The 23,730-nt window shown below is 45.8% G+C and overlaps 1 pseudogene; it reads right to left on the bottom strand.

Moving 5' to 3' along the window:
- Window positions 1–6,430: 6,430 nt before the first annotated feature.
- Window positions 6,431–6,549, bottom strand: LOC138218070 (5S ribosomal RNA; annotated as a pseudogene).
- Window positions 6,550–23,730: the final 17,181 nt, after the last annotated feature.

The raw sequence follows: 23,730 nt of genomic DNA on the forward strand, positions 1-23,730 counted from the left end.
CGAGACAGATTTCAAGCCACCTCCGTCTGAAGAGAAGGAAGTCGACCACGAAGTCCAGGGTGTCCTAGGAAGCTCTTTAGCCATCGTTTGCCCAGCAGCCATCTCACCCTGCAGCTCCCAGCTGGCAGCCCCCTCCCCACTGGAGCCCAGCAGGTGGGAGCCTGGTCAGTACCTGGAGGGGAGACTCATGGGAAAAACTAAGGTTGCTGCTGGGAGAGGTGTTAGTGGGGCCAGCAGGGGGCGCTCTCACCCTGCGGTCTGTGTGGGTCCTGATGCCCCAGTATAGTGACGGGGGACACAGGCGCCGTCCTTTGGATGAGACGTCAAACCGAGGTCCTGACTCTCTGTGCTCATTTACAATCCCGGGGTGTCTCTGGAGAAGAGAAGGGGTGTTACCCCAGTGTCCTGGCCTGATTCCCCCCCTGGTCTTTACCCATCATGGCCTCCTTATCACCCCCCCTCTCTGAACTGGCTCCATCCCTCTGCTCTCCTCCCCAATGAGAGCTGCTGTGTGCTGAGCAGACTGGAGCATCATCCAGGTGGGGGCTGCACACTGGGGGGGCTGGAGGGGATCCCCCTGACCTGGGAAGAGCTCTGAGTGGAGAGTCCAGACTTATTAATTATTATTATTATTCGTGCTGCACTGGGCTCCTGTCCTGGCAGTGAGAGGGGGACTCTGTGATCAGTACAGACACTTATGACTGTCTAATAATACACGATACAAATGGAAAACAGGGTAGCGCTGTAGTCCCTTCGAAACGTTTTGAACTGCCAGAAGAAGTTTTCACAACCCGGACTCGTGAAGGTACAGGTCTTCTCCCATCGTCCGGAGCAAGGTGTATCGTGTCCTGGTGATTTCTCCCGTTTCAAATGGAGTTTAATGTCGCGTTTCTACTTTATTAGAGAGAGGCACTGAACTTTGGGGAACGTGACATCCACCCAGTATTACTAGTAGGTTGATAAATATAAATGTTTTTTTCCCCCCGTATTATACCTCGCGAAATATAATATGTGTGTGTGTCCTGTGATGGACTGGTGTCCTGTCCAGGGTGTGTGAGTGTGTGTGTCTGTGTGTCCTGTGATGGACAGATGGTACCCAGCCTGGACACCCATGAGACACTGGCTGTGATGGACTGGTATCCTGTGAAGTACTGGTGTCCTGTCCAGGGTGTGTGTGTGTCCTGTGATGGACTGGTGTCCTGTCCAGGGTGTGTGTGTGTACTGTGATGGACTGGTGTCCTGTCTAGGGTGTGTGTGTGTCCTGTGATGGACTGGTGGATCACAATATTAATTCTCCTCCTTGATTCCCTCCTTCATCGCCAGAGTGAAAGCGGGACACGGCAGTAAAAGCTCAGCCCTGCGGGTGGTGGTCCTCTCGGCCCCACGGGGGGGGGTTATGTTCACGTCCCGCTGGGAATCGCACCGACGCGGCGGAGTTCGTGAACGTCCCAGACACCAAGAAAACGAGAGAGAGATAAAAGGTCGTTTTCGGGGTTCAAGAAGCAACCCCGAGATTCAGGGAGTTTCCCCGCTGAGCTTACTCTGCCGAAAACACGCAGGTTTTATTTTTTTCCCGTGCCCCCCCTCACACAGGCCGTTTCTGTAGCGTGAAGTTGTGTTTTTTTGGGCGGCGGTCGGTGAGGGGTGAAATTTTATTTATTTTTTTCCCACGGTTTGAAACAGAAACAGCCGGGTGGTGTTGTAGAGAGGTCGACGTGCCTGGTTTTCCTCGTCTGCGAAGCCCGGTTTTTTTTGGGGGGGGGGTGGGTCGTGAGGTCCCACGCAGCGCTCGGAAAAGAAAATGGCGTTTCTTTTCCCCGCAGGACGGGGGGGGGGGGGGGAACCCGTGTTTTTTGGACATGGCGTGGCCCGAAATTTACGCCCTTGGGCGCTAGAGGGGGGTGGATGTTGGTCTTTCTTTGATTTTGGGGTCGGGGGGGGGGTGCTAATTTCACTGAACCAAACCCCTGCGCCGAAGCTGAGGGACAACAGACTGTGCTGGACCGAAGCTGAGGGACACCAGACTGTGCTGTACCGAAGCTGAGGGACCCCAGTCTGTGCTGGACCGAAGCTGAGGGACACCAGACTGGACTGGACTGGAGCTGAGGTGCCCCAGACTGGACTGGACTGGAGCTGAGGGGCCCCAGTCTGGACTGGACTGAAGCTGAGGGACCCCAGACTGTGCTGGACCGAAGCTGAGGGACCCCAGTCTGTGCTGGACCAAACCTGAGGGACCCGAGACTGTGCTGGACCGAAGCTGAGGGACCCCAGTCTGGACTGCACTGGAGCTGAGGGGCCCCAGACTGGACTGGACTGGAGCTGAGGGACATCAGACTGGATTGGAGCTGAGGGACCCCAGACTGGACTGGACTGGAGCTGAGGGACACCAGACTGGACTGGACTGGAGCTGAGGGGCCCCAGACTGGACTGGACTGGAGCTGAGGGACACCAAACTGGATTGGACTGGAGCTGAGGGACACCAGACTGGACTGGACTGGACTTTTGTAAAGCATCAATAAATTTTTTTAAAAAAAAAATTGTTTAGCTTTTGGTTTTTTCCCTCCCCCCCCCCCCCAGGGTTGCTGATGGGAGAGGTGTGAGTGGGGCCAGCAGGGGGCGCTCTCACCCTGCGGTCTGTGTGGGTCCTGATGCCCCAGTTTAGTGAAGGGGGACACTGGACTGTAAACAGGCGCTGTCCTTCGGATGAGACGTCAAACCGAGGTCCTGATTCTCTGTGCTCATTAACAATCCCGGGGTGTCTCTGGAGAAGAGTAGGGGTGTTACCCCAGTGTCCTGGCCTGATTCCCCCCCTGGTCTTGACCCATCATGGCCTCCTTATCACCCCCCTCTCTGAACTGGCTCCATCCCTCTGCTCTCCTCCCCACTGAGAGCTGCTGTGTGCTGAGCGGACTGGAGCATCATCCAGGTGGGGGCTGGAGGGGATCACCCTGACCTGGGAAGAGCTCTGAGGGGAGGGTCCAGACTTATTAATTATTATTATTATTCGTGCTGCACTGGGCTCCTGTCCTGGCAGTGAGAGGGGGACTCTGTGATCAGTACAGATACTTATGACTGTATAATAATACACGATAGAAATGGAACACAGGGTAGCGCTGTAGTCCCTTCGAAACGTTTTGAACTGCCAGAAGAAGTTTTCACAACCCGGACTCGTGAAGGTACAGGTCTTCTCCCTTCATCCGGAGTAAGGTGAGAGGCCACCCCCTCGGGGCGCAGTATCCCCGATGCACCCCCCCCACCACCCAAAACAACACACACTTCTGTGTCGATTGGGAGACCCCGGTTTGACCAGCCCCTGCGGTGGAGGAAACAACCGGCTGGAGAGAACACGCAGACTCCACACAGAAGGGTCACCTCGGCATTTATTCCAACAGCAAAACAACACCAGAGAGAAACGGTCTCTGAAAGAGAAGCGCACACCGGGAAAAACACGACGGGGTCATTACAAATGGGAATAGGAGTTCTTTTTTTCTTTTCCGGCCGTCAGTTGGATCGTGTCCTGGTGATTTCTCCCGTTTCGAACGGAGTTTAATGTCGCGTTTCTACTTTATTAGAGAGAGGCACTGAACTTTGGGGAACATGACATCCACCCAGTATTACTAATAGGTTGATAAATATAAATGTTCTTTCCCCCCCCCGTATTATACCTCGCGAAATATAACGATGGCCAACTCCTTAAGTCGAAATTTAAACCCTTCTCACGCTACAAGACAGTCCGTCAACATCGCCGCGGACCGAAGCGCGACCTTCGGTATGACGTTGGCCGAAGGGGGTGGGGTAAGTACGTCACAGCCGGGGGAAGCCCCTATCACGTGAGAGGGGTGTGGTGGGCGACGAGCCCCCGGGGGCAAAGAGAAGTTGATTTGCGTGGGGTGTGGAAACACTACACGACCGGGCAAGCGAGCCGTTTTTTTTTTTGTTTTGTTTTTTCCAGAACATCAGAACAACCGCAGAGATGACCATCGATCCACCTCCGGACGTTTCCTTTTTTGTCCTCTTTGGCCTCCAAAATAAAAAAAAAAAACTGGGATCCACCGTGGCGTTGCCAAATTAAAACGTCAACCACTTTTCGGGCTTTCGTGCTGTCCATGATGAAACCGTCATGGTTGTGTAAGCATACGTTACGTCACAGACCGGCAGCGCTCGGACGTGAGGAGTGTCGTTACGTTTTTGAAACGGGCATGTCAGACAAGATCTCTGACAAGATCTCCGAAAAACCCAAACCTGTAAGATTCAATTTCAATTCAGTTTTTTATATAGCGCCTTTCACAACAAGAATGCCCCAAGGCCCCGAACAAAGGAGTTGTTCCACACCCCTGCCACCCTCTGTGTACAGTAGAGCCCCCTGTCCTGACTGGAAGAGCTCACCCAGCTGTGTCTGGAGAGAAGCCGGGGTATCTGCTTCAACCACAGGGCTGGGCGGCTTGTTCCCCACCTCCACCACCCTCTGTGTACAGAAGAGCCTCCTGTCCTGACTGGAGTGACAGTAGAGACGGGGTCCTGTGATGGACTGGTGTCCTGTCCAGGGTGCGTGAGTGTGTGTGTCTGTGTGTCCTGTGATGGACAGATGGTACCAAGCCTGGACACCCATGAGACACTGGCTCTCACGGAGGGCACACTGTCCCTAACCCGGGTCCAGAAGAAACTACAGTGATCTATAATTCCTGCGCCTCGGAAGGGTTTATGACATCTATGTCCGGCGCCCGCGCCCGTGGACCGGCGGTTTGGCGTCGTGCTCTGCAGCTCGAGCTTCGGTGCGAGGCAGGGCGGGAGGGAGTCGATGTGGCCTCGGCGCCATCTTTGCTGGTGAGTCAATTGTGACCGTTGCGGTACAATAAACCATCAATAAACCTTTTCCCACCCCGTCCAGTATTTCTGTCGCGACCCACGTCCCTTACAATCGACAAACTATAAAAAAAACAGTAGCCCTTCGCAACATTACACGCCATTTTTTTTATTTTAAACGTCCGCTAGATACGCAGGTGGCTCGATACCTGTCTTATCCTCGCCGGCGTCTTTATACCGGCAAGTGAATTTTATTTGGGGTCCCTCAGAATTGTGACAGAAATGTCAGTGAACCACAATAAAAAACGAAACTTTTTTTTTAAAGGCGGTGAATGGATTTTCTGAGTAACCGTGTAGCGACTTTCCCTACGAAGACGTTTTGGTACAGGACTTTCTTTAAATATCAGTTGTGCATAGCGTTTTACAAAAAGTTGATGATGATCTTGGAGATAATTGCAAAGGAAAATTGAGATAACTACCAAAACATTACGTGTGAGACGACAGGACAGAACTTTGAACCCACAAAGAAAGGTATGAAATATTGCCTCGTCATGGGGGGTTGATAATTGTAGTAAGTGTTCCTAATTTTCGTAAAGAAATGTATATTATGGGAGTCACACGTGAGATTTAGTGTATATACGTTTCATATTGTGCATATATACGGGGTTAAAAAGTGGAATGAGTATGATTATAAACTCGTGTGTCCTATAATCATAATTATTGAACAAGCTTTGATTAGACAGGTGAAAAACAACATCAGATCCTTTTTTTTAATATATTCTCACGTCTGAATATCAGCTTCTCCCCTCTGGCCAACATTTCAGGGCTCCCAGGTGTAGATCCCAAATTGAAACAAATTTTAATTTGTTACCCAGTTAAACAGTTAATAGAAGTGAGTGACCAGGGTAAATAAAGGTGGGTCAGTGTAAACTGTTTATTCTGGACCAGACTTCGTCATGTGTGATATGTCATGACTTCTTATATTAAGTTTTATCTTTATATTTAGTTCTACATGTGTAATAGATGCGATGTGTGTCCATAAAAAGGTTTCTCCAGGGGAAAATCAAGTTCGTTTTAAAACCGTGTTTCCTTTTCAGGGTACGTTTGCATTCCAAGTGTGGGGTTTTTGCCTTTTTATCATATTTTGGATGTGAATCCGTGGTATTTTTGCTGAGACAAGTTGCCTTTCTTATACGCGGAGGGATCTGCTCGTGAGATGTCCGCTTGGTCCATTTCTGCGCTCAGTATAAGGTGTAGAAAGCTTGACTGTCATCATAACCCGCCTCTCACCCAGGTGTGGAATAATGTTGTGACTATTGCTTCAGCAATAACATGCTGATTGCATGTTTCTAGATGGGTATAACAGAGATCTCAACTACTGAGGGGCCTTATTAATAAAGTCTCCACAGCCGAAGCGCTGTGTCTCTTTTCAGCTGGCGATAAACCTTTCCTCGATCCTTTGCGGACTTGTAAAACTGTTCCTGATCAGAATAAAAAACGCTCACGCTAATACACAAGCACCCGTGTCTCGCCAAAGCTGACAAATAAATAGACGGACAAGCCGCACTGCACGTGTGAACAGGGGAATGAGCGAGCGAGCGGGGATAGGGCGCCTCCTGCGCTTAAAAGCTTACAGCACCTGGTATTCCCAGGCGGTCTCCCATCCAAGTACTAACCAGGCCCATCCCTGTCTAGCTTCCAAGATCAGACGAGATCAGGCGTACTCAAGGGGGTGTGGCCGTAAGCGAGAGCAAAGCTCGCTGGCACCCTTCTTATTGAGAGGACAGCTCCGTCACCTCTTTTACGACGCTGCTTTTTTTCCCTTGCGTTTTTCTCTTCTTCCCACGTTCTCTCTCTTCACTGCCTTCGTCCCCGCTCTATTTCACTTCAGCCTTTCACTCTTGCTTCCTTCCAATGAGGACGGAGCTGCGGGAGAAAGGGCGCTATAGAGGATCGCTGTGGAGAGCTGCTGCTGTGCTTTGACATCTGAGCTCTGTGGAAAACGATCTCAATACAATTCTGAAAAACGCGACTCTCCGAACGCCAGCCGAACAAGTCTCCACAGCCGAAGCGCTGTGTCTCTTTTCAGCTGGCGATAAACCTTTCCTCGATCCTTTGCGGACTTGTAAAACTGTTCCTGATCAGAATAAAAAACGCTCACGCTAATACACAAGCACCCGTGTCTCGCCAAAGCTGACAAATAAACAGACGGACAAGCCGCACTGCACGTGTGAACAGGGGAATGAGCAAGCGAGCGGGGTGTCATGGAAATATAACTATCAAGGAAGCCACAAGAGAGAGTTCTCACCTGAGTAAGGTCTTTATTTCAATATTGGGAGCCCTGCTGCCACTTCGCAAAGTGCAACCAGAGACTCAATTTGTTACAAGCAGTACAGGGTTTTTATAAGACGTTGCGCTGTAAAAAAGTTCAGCACTTGGTCCCTTCTAAAACTTCCCCTTTCTCTAAGAGAGAACAGTTTACATCATAGAGCGAGAGAATAAAAACTAGATTTGTTATTCAAAGCTTATCAGTTACTTTCAGCTAATTCTAATGACCCAGACAGCATATATTGTTTATGTACATTGTCTTCTAAACTAACCTAAACAGTGTACTCTGTTGACAAACTGTTTTCTAAAATTCTGCACGCACTGTAGTACAGCAGTTACATCCTTGAAATATATTATCTAAAAGCACCAATATATTTCTCAACATTTTTAAGAATCAATTTACTTATTAGATTTCCACTTCAATACCTTGATCAAGAAGGAGGTTCACCCAGAGCGGAGGGAGGGAGGAAGCAGAAAATCTTCGGGAAATAGAGGGCATAGGTCAATATCTCAAGAAACTGTGAGAAAATTTATCATGTTTAACTAAGAATGTGATTTGCACCAGAAAAAAGAAATTGTTGCTATGTAACTGGTACCGTGTCAAAATGTAATAAGATGTGATCATATATACTGTTTTAAGTATGTATATTAATGTAAAGCATTTGTGATGCCCTGCATTTTATTGTGAAAAGGAAATAAAAGTTCTTAAAAATCGAAATCGGTTCACCCAGAACGAGGCTCGGCCATTGCACTCCGGCTGTGCTGACCCCAAATGTGGGAATCTCGACTGCATACTTTCTGGTAGTGGGGGACTGCGTTCATGCTCTCCCCTGATGTGCTTGGTCCAATATCAGATACGGAAGAGTTACGACACCACGAGGTGCGATAGGATCCCAGTTCGAAAGGATTCGATGCCACTGCTGGTTCCCGGTTTCTTTTAGTTAGAGGTCCGGAGAAGCATTTCAAGCTGGTTACACTACTCCTTCCGGACATTCATTCCCTTTTCAAAGTCAGTCGTTTTGCTGTTGTCTGCATTATTTAGGCTGATTATCGAGGTTAGCCTTTATTTGGTCATGGGGGCCTCGGTACTGTATTCTAATTCTCAAGACAGTTTCACCCGTTTTCTGATTGCTAGGTTCTGTACCAGTGCAGACATGTCAAACAGTGAATGGCTTTACCTCTATTGTATCCGTGCTCAATGAATGAAATCAGTAATAAATGAATATATGTATAGTTATACGAAAAACAAGTGGTTTATCGACTCATCTTCATTTGCAGATTTAGAGGCAGCTTCAATATTCGTTTTACAAACGGGTTTTATATGGGTCACACACATGCCATAGCAACAAAACATCTCTAGAGATGAGGCTATAGATCACCTTTCCATCCTCCAGGTTTTCCTCCCAAAGCCTACGGTACCAACGGCGACCCCTGCTGGCAGTAGTGTAACCATCAGTTTTTTGTTTAAGATTGGCAATTTGTTCTGCCAATTTACTGTTCCCATCTCTTCTCCAAAATACACCCCCAGGACCTTAATTCTCTTCTCTTGCAGCCTGAGATCATGCCCTTCTTTTGGCTCCCTCCAGTTCTGATAAAAAATCTCACTCTTCGATTTGTTAATTTTTGCGGAGGAAGCCAAAGAGAAACGATCACAGCACTGCAGAGCTCTGCTAATTGAGGCATTGTCAGAGAGGAGCAGGGTGACGTCATCCATGTATAGAGATGTCTTTACCTCTCCTCCCCCACTTCCAGGCACTGGTATCCCATTAATGGCCTGATCCTGGCACAGGCTAAGGGCTCCATAGCCAAAACGAATAACAAGGGGGATAATGGGCAGCCCTGCCTCACCCCTGAACAGACTTCAAAGGGGCGTGATCTATTGCCATTAACCATTACTCTGCTGTTGCTACCTGTGTACAGCAGGTTAATCCACTTTCTCATGATGGGGCCAAACTTCATGTGCTCAAGTACCGATGTTAAGTACTGCCGGTTTAGGCGGTCAAAGGCCTTTTCTAGGTCTACACCTAAAATGCACAGAGGGAGGGAGCGATCCTCTGAGTACAGACAGACGTCCCTCAACAAGGCCAGGTTGTCGCTCATCAGGCGTCCTGCTATCCCACAAGTCTGTTCTTTCCCTACCAGTGAGGCCACTACATTTTGTAGGCGCAGGAAAAGGGCTTTGGACAGGATCTTAGTGTCCACGCCTAACAGAATGAGGGCTCTCCAGTTCTTTATGTCATTCTTTGCTCCTTTCTTAAACAAGAAATCCCTCTCAAGTACTTCCCTATCTTCTTCACTCAAAACGTTTTCTAGCTTTGAGGTAAAAAAATGAATTTCTTCATCCTTTACCTCTGTAGAGCTGTACAGTCTTGAGTAGAAGGCCTCGGTGCAGGAGAGGATAGCACTCGGCTCTGTTCTCTCTCGTCCCTCCTCATCAACTACACTTTCCATGACAGACTTGGAGCCTACCACTTTCCTGAAAAAGAAGCGAGTACACTTCTCATTTTCTTCCAAGAACTGCACTCTGCTTCTTAACAGCACTCCTCGACTACTTTCTTCGGCTATGCTCCGGATGTCCTTTTTTAAAAGGGTGATATCCTCAAGCACATCGAAGCCACTGTGCAGCGTCGTGTAGAGACGCTGCAGCTGCCTCTGTTTCCTGGCTAGCACTCCTCTCCGTCTAGCAGCAGCCTTCCTTCCCTCAGCCATGAAAAAGGCCTTTGTCCTCACCTTCACCTCCTCCCACCACTCTCCTACTGACCCGTACAGACACTGCAAGGACAGCCACTGTGATAGTTTCTCCTTGTAGCGGGATACTACCCCCTCGTTCTCTAGCAGCTTTGTGTTGAGTTTCCAGAGGCCTGGGCCAAAGACAGTCCCGCCCTGGAGTTCCACTCTACACCCTAAAGCCTGATGATCTGAGAAGAAGACAGGCTGAAGAGTGACCCCAACAACTTTCACTCTCTCTGAGACAAAGCAATAGTCAATTCTGGAGCTGCTATTCCTCCCTGACCATGTATATCCTGCTGTTGTGGGATATATAAATCTATATGTGTCTGAGAGTTTAAAGTCTTGAACTAAGTTTTGCAGGGCCAGTGAGCTGGAATCCAATTTTATCGGAGAGCTAGACTGCCTGTCTGTGTGCTCTAAGATACAATTAAAATCCCCTCCCACTATCACGTCTGTGCTACATAACAATAGGGGAGAGAGTGCCTTGAGTAGCTCAACCCTTCCTCCCACGTCAGTAGGGCAATACACATTGATTAGCCGCAGGTTAACGGTCCCCCATTCCACATCCACACACAGCAACCTGCCATCTATGACCCTCTGAATACTTTTCAGTTTGAATGCCCGTCCTTTGAAAAGAATGGCCACGCCAGAGGCTCTGTTGTTATTGTCCCCTGACCAAACAGAAGGCCCTTTATCCCACCTATCTTCAAAGCTTTTATACCTCTCTTGATAGGCTAAAGCACACTCCTGCCACATCAACACATCTCCCTCTCTCTGCTGGAGGTAATCAAAGACAGACTGGCATTTAACTCTGTCATTGATACCTCTGGTGTTAAGAGAAATTATGTTTAGAGCCATATTACATAAGAAAGTGGAACCAGTCTTTACAAAACACATTTCTCTTCTGTCTCACCTGTTACCTTCTTCTTTTTCTTTTTTTTCTTACCAATGTCCTGCCAGCCATCCTCTGAATGAGCCTTCATCAGGGTGGCAGCAGTAAAAGCTTTCACGGAGTCCATCTCAAGGAAGGGGGTAGAGGGAGGGGTGCAGGGGTTCCAGCTGTCCCCATTGCCATGCTCTCCTTCCTCCTCACTTGGGGAGAAAACAGAGTCATTTTTCCTTTTCCTCAAGTCCAGCTCCTGGGAGCACTGAGGGTAATGGGGTGCAGCCGATGCACCAGTCTTCTCTTCCCCCTCACCCACCATCTACTGCACATCCTCCGTGATGGACTGGATGTAGGAGAGGAGGACATCTGTAGCACTTGCAGAGTCTGAGAACAGCAGCTCCGCTGAATCCTGGGTATACTCGCTGGACCTGCTCCACCGGGGGACACCACAATGGCCCTCGTTCTGAGGAGCAGGAGTAGGGGAGGGGTCCTCGCTGTTTTAGGGGGTTTTCAAACCCTCGTACTTTTCTGGTGCAGTCTGTGGTTGTGGGGGCGTAGTGGATTTCTCTTCCACCGGCCCCGGAGCCACAGCAGGACTGATCCTGGCTGGAGGCTGAGAGTCTTTGTCCAACAAGGGTTCTTTGTTTGACTTGTTGTTTGCTTTGGATTTTCGGGCCGATTTGGCTGAAACAAGCACTGCCTCATCCTTTCTCATTTTGAGTTTATTGGCGTAAGCGTGAGGGCAGTTCTTAAAAATGTGTCCTTCTTAGCCACATAAATTGCACTTTGGCAGCATTGAACAGTCAGAGGCTAAATGTCCCTGTTTGCCACAGGTCTTGCAGCATTTCACAGTGCAGGACGATGCCAGGTGTCCCACAGCACCACAGCGCCGACACACCTTTGGTTGTCCCACATAAAAAACAGCCATTGCAGGCGCCCAGCCGGATTGTAGAGGGCAGGAGCCTTAAGCCTACATTTACATTGTCCGGTAGCAAGCGAACCTCGAATTTCCTTGCTCATGTTTTTATACCGTCAACATCTCTAACCTCAGTTCCATGGTGGATGGTGCAGTACTGGTTAAGCCAGGTGTGAATGTCCTCCGTCTTTGCCAGTTCTGAGAACATAACAACGTGCACCGTTTTCCTCTCACTCTGTGTCAGAGGCTGCAAGTTGATCTTCTCAAGGGCAGGAACTTTCCCTCTTTTTGGCTCAAACACATCCACACATTGTTCAAACAGAGAATAGGTAGCAAAAACAACCTCAAATGCTTTCTATCCTGGGAGAGCGAAGATGAAATCCAAGTGCCGAGGTTCAAAGCCAAGTTCCTTCTGCAACACTTTTCTGCTGAACTGCATACGATCCATGAAGAGGTCATCCAAAAGCTCAAAACGTACAGCATTCTTGCGGGATCCAAAGGTTGCCATCTCATAAACTGCAAAACAAACACTGCTTCCACAAAACAAGAAAACAATCAAACTACTCCACCTACAGGATGATCAAGGTATCTCCCCTGCCAGGTAAGTATGAGATGTACAAGCCCCTGCAAGTGCCTCGCACCCACAGCACAAATCGCGCAGCCTAGGCCAGCTCCTCGCCCCGCACGCCACCGCCTCCTGCTGGGCCCACTCTTTCGCACACTCACACGCCACACTAACACTCAAAAGTGTGGGCAAAACGAGAAAATGAGCGCGCCGTTTCCTACACATCTGCAGTCGCCAATGCGCATTCCGACATGTCCCAGGATGCAATTCAGCCTCATTTGCATTACACCAGACCGGCAGATCGCTACACAAGCTCGAGTCGTGCTCCTGCCACACACCGAACAAACACCGGAGCCTTTTCAGCAATTTCCAAAAAACGGGCCTGTCCCCTGCCCACAAGGCTCGGTCTCTTACCTGCTCTCCAGAGCCTGCTGCCTTCTGTGCTGTTCTCTCGTCACCGCTGCAGCGCACACAACTCCTGCAGTGGGGGGAGAAAGTTTCCACGCTCCGCCGCAGGAAGGCTCGCTCCGTGCGCACACGTCCTTTCAATGCCAGTTCAACAAGTGCTCCGCATTAGCAGCGTCGGGGCTCCGGCATGTCGCACCTCACCTCACCTCGCACAGCCCCCTCCTTGAATGTCTGGCGCTGGGCGTGCCCCGCTCTCCTCCACCTTATCTTATCGCGTGTGACCACCGACAATGGCCACAATGCCGGGGAATAGCACCTGTAAAGTGTTAATTGGGGCACAGGAACAGCCCGTCTCGTCTCGGGTGCCGGCTTCAAAGACAATGCAGAAAACACAGGGGGACGGGGGAAGAAGACGACACGACACATGCAGGTACATTCAGCTCCGGCGAGAACGAGTCATTTGTCGGTCTTTTCAAGTGCTGGGAGCCGAGTAATCCTTCGCTTGTATCGTTTCTACCCGGTGACTAGATCTCACCCTGCGACTCTCGACTGGGCTCACCCACGGCAGCCCAGCAGGTGTGAGCCTAGCCGGCACCCGGATGGGAGATTCCCCCCCGGAAAAGCTCAGGTTGCTGCTGCTCCTGCAAGAGGTGTGACTGGGACCAGTAGGGAGCGCTCACCCTGCAGTCTGTGTGGCTTTCTTATGCCCAGCATCCTGATGGCGACACTCTGCTGCACAAACAGGCGCCGTCCTTCGGGGGAGGCGTAAAACCGAGGTCCCGACCCTCCTTGTGTCAGTGTCTCAGGGAGAGGATGGGCACTGTGAGACTGACAGGGCTGTCTGGGAGAAGCTCCTCCTACAGGTCTAAGCACAGAAGAGCTTCACCAACAGAGTCACACAGCGAACGTGATAACCGCTACACTACGGAAACCTGCAGGGGCTGCTGCTGGTGTCTTGCTTGCGTTTCGGGCTGAGAAAGGGAATGATGTGAACTCGTGCCCAGTGGCCAAGCGCTGAGCTTCGCCAAAGCTATTCAGCTGCTTCCAGTATTTTTGTTGGAGTGCGCTGATTGACCGCGCTCTCACACCAGAGCCCAGCATGCCTGTCATGGACCGAGCAGGAAAGGCGGCCCCACATTCTACAGCCCTCTCCACACAATCGACAAAATCGGGCTACTGAACTGAGGAAAATCTCCTCTCCAGAAAGTGCAAATATCATCTTAGAGAGTATAAATCCTATTGCCGAAGGTCAACACTGTCTACCAGAGTAACCCTCCCACAGCGATGATCAGCTCGTCTCACACGTGAGAGGTCCTCGGTTGAAAACATGCGCCCCCTCTTCTCATACGTTTTGCACATGATCGAGTGGTTTAAATGCGGCTCCTTCGTACATGGTGCTGATCTTTTGGAAAGCAGGAGGCAAAACCGACACGTTCTCATACCGGGAGTCGAACCCAGGCCGCCTGGGTGAAAATCAGGAATCGTAACCGCTAGACCATATGGGAGCTGTTCCGTGCGTTATGTAAGCAAACTGTAATTGCTGCCTTCATGACCTGCTTGGTGGAGAAAACACACAAGAGAGATGGCACTCAGAGTGTCGAAGTATACTAGGGCTCAGTTGAAATACAACGTCAGGACTTTTCCGACTAGTGTCACACGAAGAGAGTACATCCTTCGCACCCCACTGCGTCTGTCTCGGTAACTCGCTGTGATCATATAGTGGTTAGCATTTTGTGTTGTGGCCGCAACAACCCCGGTTCGAATCCGCGTCCTGGCAGAATAGGAGGAGTACTGCCTGCCTGGATGGTTGCTGAACGACAGAGGCCACTCCGACCTCTTCTCGGTTTTCTTCAATGACTTACTAAGGATCTTCTTCACATTCGCCCATGCAGGGGAAGCCAGTTACACCAAAGCAAACGCAGGAAAGTGCATTTCAAGCAGAGACCAGGAGGGACTTGTTTACAGCGAGAGTGGTCGGAGAATGTAACAATGCACCCAGCCCTGTTGCTGGAGCCGATTCTTGAGATTAATGAGATTTTCGGCTCACTAAGAGTGCTGAGCTGCTTTTGAGCCGACAGAGCTCGTTCTGGTCTGTCGGCACAGCCCAATAGTAAATGACAGGCTCCGCGTACAGAAGGAACATGTGTTTGGTACAAGAGTGCACGAAGGCACCGGAAATACATTGGGAACAAATGACCGGTGGCTCAAGTGCTCTGTGAAGTACGGGAGCGTGCAAAAAGAGGCTGTTCCTACCTGGTTTCAAACTGAGGACCTATCGCATGTGAGGCAAATGCAATAACCACTACACTACGGAAACCTGCAGGGACTGCTGCTGGTGTCTCGCTTGCGTTTCGGGCTGAGAAAGGGAAGCGTCACTTTAGGCAGGGGGCGCTGGAGAGAGGAACAAAGGGCGCGATGAAACAAAACACCGAAACCCAGGATCGAACCAGGGACCTTTACATTCCCAACTTTACGCTCTCCCAACTGAACTATTTCGGCAGTGCGCACAGCCCAAAAGAAGCCGGTCTGTTTCCACCCAGGGACCTTTCACGTGTGAGGCGAACGTGATAACCACTACACTACGTAAACGGTGGTAAACCGTACCCAGCAGCCCAGCACTGAGCTTAGTCAATGCGATTCAGCTGCTTCCAGTTCCTTTATTGGAGTGCGCTGATGGACCGTGCTCTCTCTCCAGAGACCAGCACGCCTGTCATGGACGGAGCAGGAATGGCGGCGCCACATTCCACGCAATCGACGAAATTGGGCTACTGAAGTGGAGAATTCTACAAGGCAGCGCCACATTCTACTGGGCCCGAGTTCGAAACCGGGCGGAAACAGGCTTGTTTCGTTTGTCGCCACACACACTGTTTGGGAATTCGCCTAGTGCTGTGATCGAATAGACCCACTCACCTCTTAGTGTGGCGGGATCTGCACAGTGCATGTCGCAGCGCTTCCTGATTTCACTTCATTTCGTGTCCTGATGTACCCTGGTCTCCCGCCTGACAGGTGGGGATACTCGCCACTATACTAACGAGGAAGACATCGCTCTCTGCTTAGTGTGCAAAACACTTACTTGCAGCATTGTGGGTGCTGTGGTTTAAATGCTATTGGTTTGTGAACAGAATACCCCTATCCCAGTGCATTGTGCCACATTAAATAAACGCATGAGAAAAAGAGATTCAGAACACAAAGCTGTGTCAGTGTTCTGTGGTCGGCCATCATGGATGTCTTAGAAGCACCAGCAGTTAACTAAACAGATAAATGCTTTGCTGGATAAGCAAAAGTTGCCTGTTGTAGCATAAACGGACCGGGAAATTAAATATTCGGATCGATTCAGAGTGTGCTTTACAGCCTTCTTGTAATATTTTGATCGGCCAGGGTGCGGTCATTTTTACAATCTGGATTATCTAAAAAAAACTGACATCAGTGTAAAACAGCTTTCACTTTTGGGAACAGACCTTGTATTGCACATTTCTTATAGGTTTATTTTCCTGATTGCAATATATTGTGAATCATAAAAGCCAGCTGCATAAATCTCTATTACGCGTCATTTATGAAGGCGTTTCAAATATCAGCCTGTGCAGGATTAACGCTTTTGGAGCATGTATTATATTGTAAATAATCTTATTTAAATAAGCTTAAATTCGCATACTGTTTTTCAGACAGCGCAAACCAGTCTGACCTCCAACAACTTTCTGTGCCCGCTGAGTAGATCTTAAAACAGCTGCAGCCAGAGTAGCCGTAATGGCAGCACAGTGCTTTGAGTTCAGCTTTTCTTATTTCTTCTGCAGAATCACCCTCATCGGAATATACTGATCCGCATAAGAAGCGCTTTCGGTTTCTGATCGTTTTTATTGAGCGCTGCTCAATAAACTTTCCTCGTACTAGTTTTTCCCATGAAAAAAGACATTTCCCTCATTACATGATTTCACTTTTTTTCTTTTCAACAAGTAGAAAGAATAAAATATAATTCCGTATTGGTGGTCTAAGGCGTTGCGTTTAGGTTGCAGCTTTTCCTGGAGACCATTGTTTACATCCCACTTCTGACAAAGGAGAAACGATAAAATCCCTAGGTAGAAAGCATCTCGCATTTCACGTGTTTAATGTTAATTGTCTCAGTGGTTGCCTCGGTGAATGATGGATCTTCTGTCTTGCAGGGTGACGGCAAACTTCTTCAGAGAGGGAGTCTCCCACGCACGGCTTTTCTTCATCAAGAGCGGAGACAAAAGAAACAGACTTCAAACTGAAATTAATTACTTCTTGAGCGTTTATGACCGTCTTTAAAAAGCTGAGAGCAGGCGAAAATGTCTTTCGAAATGAGGAAATGTCTGCTGACAGTAAACAGCTCCTCTTTAGTACAGTGCTAAGTACCCCTGTTTGGTGCGCGGCAGAACGGGGTACGTTTCTGTGAAAGGGCCGTGGTTTATTTTTTTAACTTGTTGAATCATATTGAAATGTTAAAGAACGGAGAGAAAATTGCTATTGACTAGGATGGCCGAGTGGTTAAGGCGTGGGATTTAAGATCTAATAAACAAATGTCCATGTGGGTTTAAACCCCACGCCTCGTAAATTCTTGTAAATATTCTGAAGTGAGAGATACCTTTGAAGATTTACACTCTATTTAAATGTCATTTCACTTAATTTTAGTTCTCTTCACTCCCTGGGATAACTGAACTCACAATCGCATACTGAAGGCTTTACATGCATTATCTGTGATACAGCTTCTAATAAGAACGGAATGAAAGTGTAATAATAAATGACATTGTTTTAAATAAATGTGTATTGATAAACTTCATAATTAATAAAAGTGGTGTGACAGGAAAGCAAATTAAATATTACAATGATATTCCAAGCAACTGATGGATGCGTAAATTCATTATGTCGCGACAATTTTATTCCCACTATAAAGGGTAATATTCTAATGTAGATCCAGTGTTCCGCTTAGTCTGCTTCTGAATGTCTTCATTTCAGTCTGTCCTCTATTTCAGTAACCTCTAGAGGGCGCAGGATTGGGTTCCTTGAAGTGAAGAACAGGTTAATTAAGGAGCTGTGGACTGATTTCTGCGGCCGAGTTCGTTGTAGTCTTAAGTTAAAGAATTCTTCGATTTTAAGAAAAAAGACAGGTATGTTTTGTGTCTCATGCCGATCCTCTTCTCGATCCAAATGAAAGGTTTAATATGATCCCTCGAGAAAGAAAAGAGTCAATTTCCACCTGTAATGATTGATGGCACACCAAACAATTTGTAATATGTATACAGTATAGTACAGTGTATACAGTAGAATCCTGGTTCGTAGCTTAAATTCAAGGTAACCAAGACTAAGGAAAAGAGTTGGAAACTTGATGTCTTACTGGGATTTAAATAACCTGGAACATTTCACTACATTGTGCAGTGTGTGCGAGGAAACAGCTCCTGTTATCCCTTTGATAGCTCAGATGGTAGAGCGGAGGACTGTAGTAGGAACACCTGGGAATCTTTAGGTTGCTGATTCGACTCCGGCTCGAAGGAAGGCGACTTTTGTGTACTTTAATCAAAACAATAAATAACTATCACTCACATGTTGATCAGAAGCTCAATAAATGACGAAGCAGAGGCTCCTGTTCCGAATTCCCCTCACGTCTGATGGTCTTGTTCTGACCGAGATCAATCTAAATTGGTGGAAGGGATTTTAACTAATCTGGTCTTTGAATTCAGGGACTGCTCTATCTGCTTTGTAATTCAAAAATAGATACCAATGTCAAGTTTTTTGTAGATAAAGTGTTGTCTTTTCAAAAGTTAGGCACTTAATTGGCTTTATGATTTGGTATTGATTTTGTATAGTTATATTATTACATTTGTGCTTTCTCTGTTTTTATTGTATTGTGAACTTATTTTTGAATCAAATGCTTACAAAGGCAAACAGGGCACACAGTACAAGCTACTCTGCACTTTTGGGAGTATAACAGGTTCGATATAAAATCGCAAAAATGTAAAGGGGAAAATATCCCAGACTGCGTGTGAATCCCTCCTTGAGGTAGGCTGTTGTTCTATTGTTAGAAAAATACAATGTACTGTGCACAAAATGCTGCATAAAACAACCTGATATTTTAATAATTATTATTTTATAATTTGATAAGTGTGAGGCCCCGGATTCAGTTCACGTTATCTTCAGTCCTAATTTTTTTTAAACATGAGATCTTCCCTTCCTCTAGTTGAAGTCACACGATGAGAGCTATTTTTTTTTTCCACGTTGCGATCCAAACAGTCTGACAGTGACCAAACCAGGACGGATTCTGCTGGGAGCCGGACTGAGGTCATTCTCACTCCCTGTGCTGGTACACCTTATCTAATTTTCACAACTGCGATAGACTTCTTTAAAAAAAAGTAGATATAGCCCTGAAAAAAAGCCTTAGCTTTATCAGTTTTTACATTAATCGATTTTGAATCTAAGATCGAATTTTTAAAAGGTTCAATTTATATTTAAATTGAAATATAGCGTGCATACCTAATCCACCAACGGGCAGAGCAATATTTTATGGTGGATTTGTATGGGCATCTGTATGATACCACTACAGCACTGGCGCAGGTGCAAAATCCACTTTCACACAACCTTTTCAGTGTCTTCTCTCTCACATGATCCGGAGCGCAGGAGCTTATATCGTTCAAATGTTATTGATTGCTGATCGTTCAGTGGGGGTCCGGATGTGTCTGTGCGGCTGAAACCGGACGGCACCGTCCCAGTGGGCAGTCATTCGTCGAATATACGTATATATCACGGCGAAAATACGGCTATACTTATATATACGTTGCCGCGACGTATAATCAACGTTGAATTGCAACCGTAAAATCGACAACGTTAATAAATGCATATATAACGTCGAAAACACATCTTACACAGCCCCTGAGGCTTTTTACTGTTAATGTCTTGTGTGCCGCAACTAGGAGTATACAGCAATCTGCATCATGCACGAAGTAAATTATTTTTGCAGTAATTACTTTATTTACACGTGTATACTAAATATAGTAATAAATATAGTCCCACCCTACATCGACATTAAAAGAAATTAAGGAGCACAAAATGCATTAATTGAAGAATGCATATGCAAGGCAGGGGGCCAGGAGATCTGGACACTGAAAATAATAGGTTTCTGGTTCTAATTGTTAGGACAATTAGACAGGGTTTGCAAATGGTGGACAAAAATCGTCTTAATTTCCATTGTAATATTTTTTTTCTTGGAAATGTAGAAGTTGTGCATTTTAAAATTTATATTTGAATCAAAATGTGTTTTTGTTTTAGTGCGTTAATGTAATTAGTTAATGTAATTAGTGTTTGTCATTACTATACAGTATATTGCCATGTTACCAGAATTTGTAGCTGAAGTTTAAGACTAGTTGTGTTTTTTATGATTATTGCCCATATGTTGATTGTTGATCGATTGTATACAATGTATAATTTGAAATACATATTTTTCAGGTGTGAATGTGTATTTTCTGAATAAATTTCTAAACCAAATCATTGGCTTGATTTACTAGTTTCTACACCAGTAAAACCTATCTTTGATGTATAATAGACCTCTACTCATAAACGTATAATAGACCTCTAAAGTTATCCGTATAATAGACCTCTAACCATATATGTATAATAGTCCTCTAAAGTTATCCGTATAATAGACCTCTAAATTTATCCATATAATAGAACTCCAACCATTTATGTATAATGAACATCTAATCATAGACGTATAATTGACGTATAACAATAGACGTATATTAGAATTTCATTCTAGACGAATTGCAGACCACATTTATACGTCTAAGGTATGCGTTTAAGACATATATTATACGTCTTTTGCCCACTGGGGTGTATCAGGCTCCGCTGCACAGCAGCGTAAGTATAAGTGTATAGATGAAACCTTTAATGTATTGTTCGGTTTCAATCAAAATGCTTTACTACTACAAGAGAGAAGTATAGTAAGAAGGATGGAGCAAAATGTATGATTTATTGGAAGGAAACGTTTTTTATTTATAAGCTCATGTCATCCAGCTCTAATACAAAAGCGACTCGCATCTTCAGCCCTTTTTTTGTTTGTGATCATTAATTTCTTTAGTTATAATCAACATTGAACTTTTTTAAAAATTAAACGACAATAATCAAACACGCAGACAGATTTTTTGAAAGTATTAGGAGTTGACAGGGTGCCCCTTCGGAATAGTCGTCAGAAAATGTGAGAAAAGGAAAGTTACGTACAATAAGCTCTCATACACAGTATTCAACATTGGAATCTGATTACAAAAAAACTACCTGTCTCCCCAGCATTTATCGGTGCTGTTGTTCTCTGAGTTCTCTTAAGAAATACCAAATTATCTCCTAATTGCGACTCGCTCGCTGAATGATCTCTCAAGAAATCCCGAGTGAGATTCAACAGGTGTTTCCTGCAACAGCCACGACAAGTGTGAAGACGTTCTCTGGATTTCATGAATATGACGTTAAATTAGTTCAAATCATTAGCCAGGCTTCCCACGTACAAAAAGGCCCAAGGACTCCAGCAGTCTTACAACCACTGTCCTGTTTGCCTCACCAGACACGATCTCTATTCTGTTGTAATCCACGATGACCCCATTCTTCAGGTGATTTATCATGTCCTTCCTCGCCTGTTGAGAGGCCATCCTGATCTCCTCTGCCGTGGTGTGCTTCATACACGCCCTCTTCAAGTGAGCAGGAAGCTGATCAAAAGTATTCAGGCACATCTTGCACACCAGGGGAATCCTAGCAGGTTTCCTTTGAAAATAAATAATATAATTTGTGTATAGAAACAAGCTAAGACTGATTTCTTAAATTATCCTTAATTTTCTCTCTCATAGTTTGAGCATAATGATTTTATTGTATTTATATCAGAATTGCTCATTGCTCCAAATGAAATAATGGCTTAATATAAAAAAGTGAACTCTTACTTGGTCTCAGTCACAGACTTTCCAATAGGAGCCATTGTGGAGTTCAAAAACTGCTGGTCCTAGAAGTGGGGAAGGAATTTTATGAGATAAATTGAATTACAACAGAAGGACTGGCTGAGGGAACACTGGAATATATACAAATTCCAACTAGTGAGGAGTCCATATAGACACAGCTACCTTTCATATTCAGTATAAGATGGAGAGATGAATTGGCCCTGAAAATTCACTGCAATGAGAGACTGCTCCTGCCACTGTATATGAACAAACATAAATGCTCATATTCATTTGCAGTTACATTATTGCAATGAATCTGTATCCAAAAAAAGATGTGCTCCATCTCGTCAGTAGATTGGATTCCAAAACTGATTTGGGTCAATATACATTACCTTAGAAGATAAGGTACAGTCTACTGTAGGGAACCATCAACTTAGAAAGCATCGGCCTTCCCTGGGGGGCAGGTAGGTGCAAAAAATAAACCTTTATCCTATCTTTATCTTAAGATAAGTGGCCAAGCAGTATTTTTCCAAATTTCACCAAGCTCATCGTGTTGCCATAGTAGACAAAGTTCTATAAAATGTTAAATAACTTTAAAAAAGCATGGTCTTTCAATGCTGTACAAGGTGAATTAAACTGTCCCTGGTAATGCAAAGTAATGAGAAGCATCCCAGAAACTTTATCTCTAGAAACATTAGCTGTTTTATATCATGTAATTTAGTGTGATGTTGTCAGAATTAAAGGACATTATCACACACAGAAATTGGTTCAGTTGAATCTAAAAAACACAGCTAAACATGGGTTTAAATGTAAAATAGAAGTCTTACCTCTTGTCAAAAGATTTAATTCAAGAAGTGAACCTCAGATCCTTCTTTGAAAAAAGTAAGTTAAAATGAAAATGATTGTTAAAAACTGGGCTTTCAATAAATGACAAGTTTAATCTAATACTGCTCTGATCATGGTAGCAGGAAGGTGTGTAAATTACTCTGTACCTTCTCCCCAGCTGTCTAAAAGACTGACCATTTCCAGAGATGGCTGTTGAAACCCACTTTCTACTAAAGTTAAAGTTCTACTAAATAATCCATGTAAGCCATGTTACACCTCATTCACCTTGTTTTTTTATTTTAACCCTGAGATTATAGAGGTGTAATACCTATGGTACCCATATTCACCCTTTATTTAATACGCCATAAATTTAATATGCATTCTTAAATACTAGAAAGAGCTCTCAATAAATTAAATGCCCCATTGAACTGGCCCTGATTATACAATGCAAGGAGAAGTCTTCTAAGCCAATACTTGTAACCAGAAAGAGGCTTTATTTCAATTGTACAATATACAAAACAATACCATTTAACACAAAGATATATTCCACACCTCAGCATGCACATGATGAGATTCTTGATATTAGATTAGAAAACAAATATCAATGCACTGAGAGAGGCTTATTAATAAAGATGCATCTGCCTGACTGCATATTAGTTTTAAAAGGTTATCAGATGTAAAGTCTTACCTCTTGATCGTAGTGGTGATTCAATATCCAGGACCTTAGTCAAGTCTCAGAGTTACTGTACCTCCTGTCTCGATTGCAGGTGAAAAGTGAAAGGTATATTGCACTCAGCAGAAAGTTACCCCGAGCAAAGACTCCACCCCTCCCAGAAAACAGGACTCCCCTTTGGCAAAGCAGTGGGTGGAGGAAGCCTTTGCTACCATTATCAAACACAGAAATTGCATTAAAATTGCAGAAAAGCATTAACATCCAAAGTACCTGTCTTAGCTGGGGCAGGAAGTTTACCAAGCCACCTGAAAGAATTACCATTTCCAAAGATGTCTGTTGTAATTTACACACCTTGCCCCAAGGTCCAGTCAGTCAAAAGCATCTTTATTAATAAGCCTCAGTGCCTTGGTATTTTTTACTAATCTAATATCAAGAATCTCACCATGTGCATGCTGAGCTGTGGAATATATGTATTGTTTTATATACTGTAAAATCGAAATACCACCTCTTTCTGGTTACTTATAATTTATTGCATAATCAGGGCCAAATAAAACTAAATCAGTGTCACCTGCTGGGTTCAAAATGCCTTCGGGGGACACCAAATAGGAGGCACTGGACTATAAATACCCATCCATGTTATAACACACTCACCCAGGGTTTTTTAGTTTAACTCTG

The sequence above is a fragment of the Lepisosteus oculatus genome, chromosome 14 (assembly GCF_040954835.1).
Source record: "Lepisosteus oculatus isolate fLepOcu1 chromosome 14, fLepOcu1.hap2, whole genome shotgun sequence".
In the NCBI taxonomy this organism is placed as follows: Eukaryota; Metazoa; Chordata; class Actinopteri; order Semionotiformes; family Lepisosteidae; genus Lepisosteus; species Lepisosteus oculatus.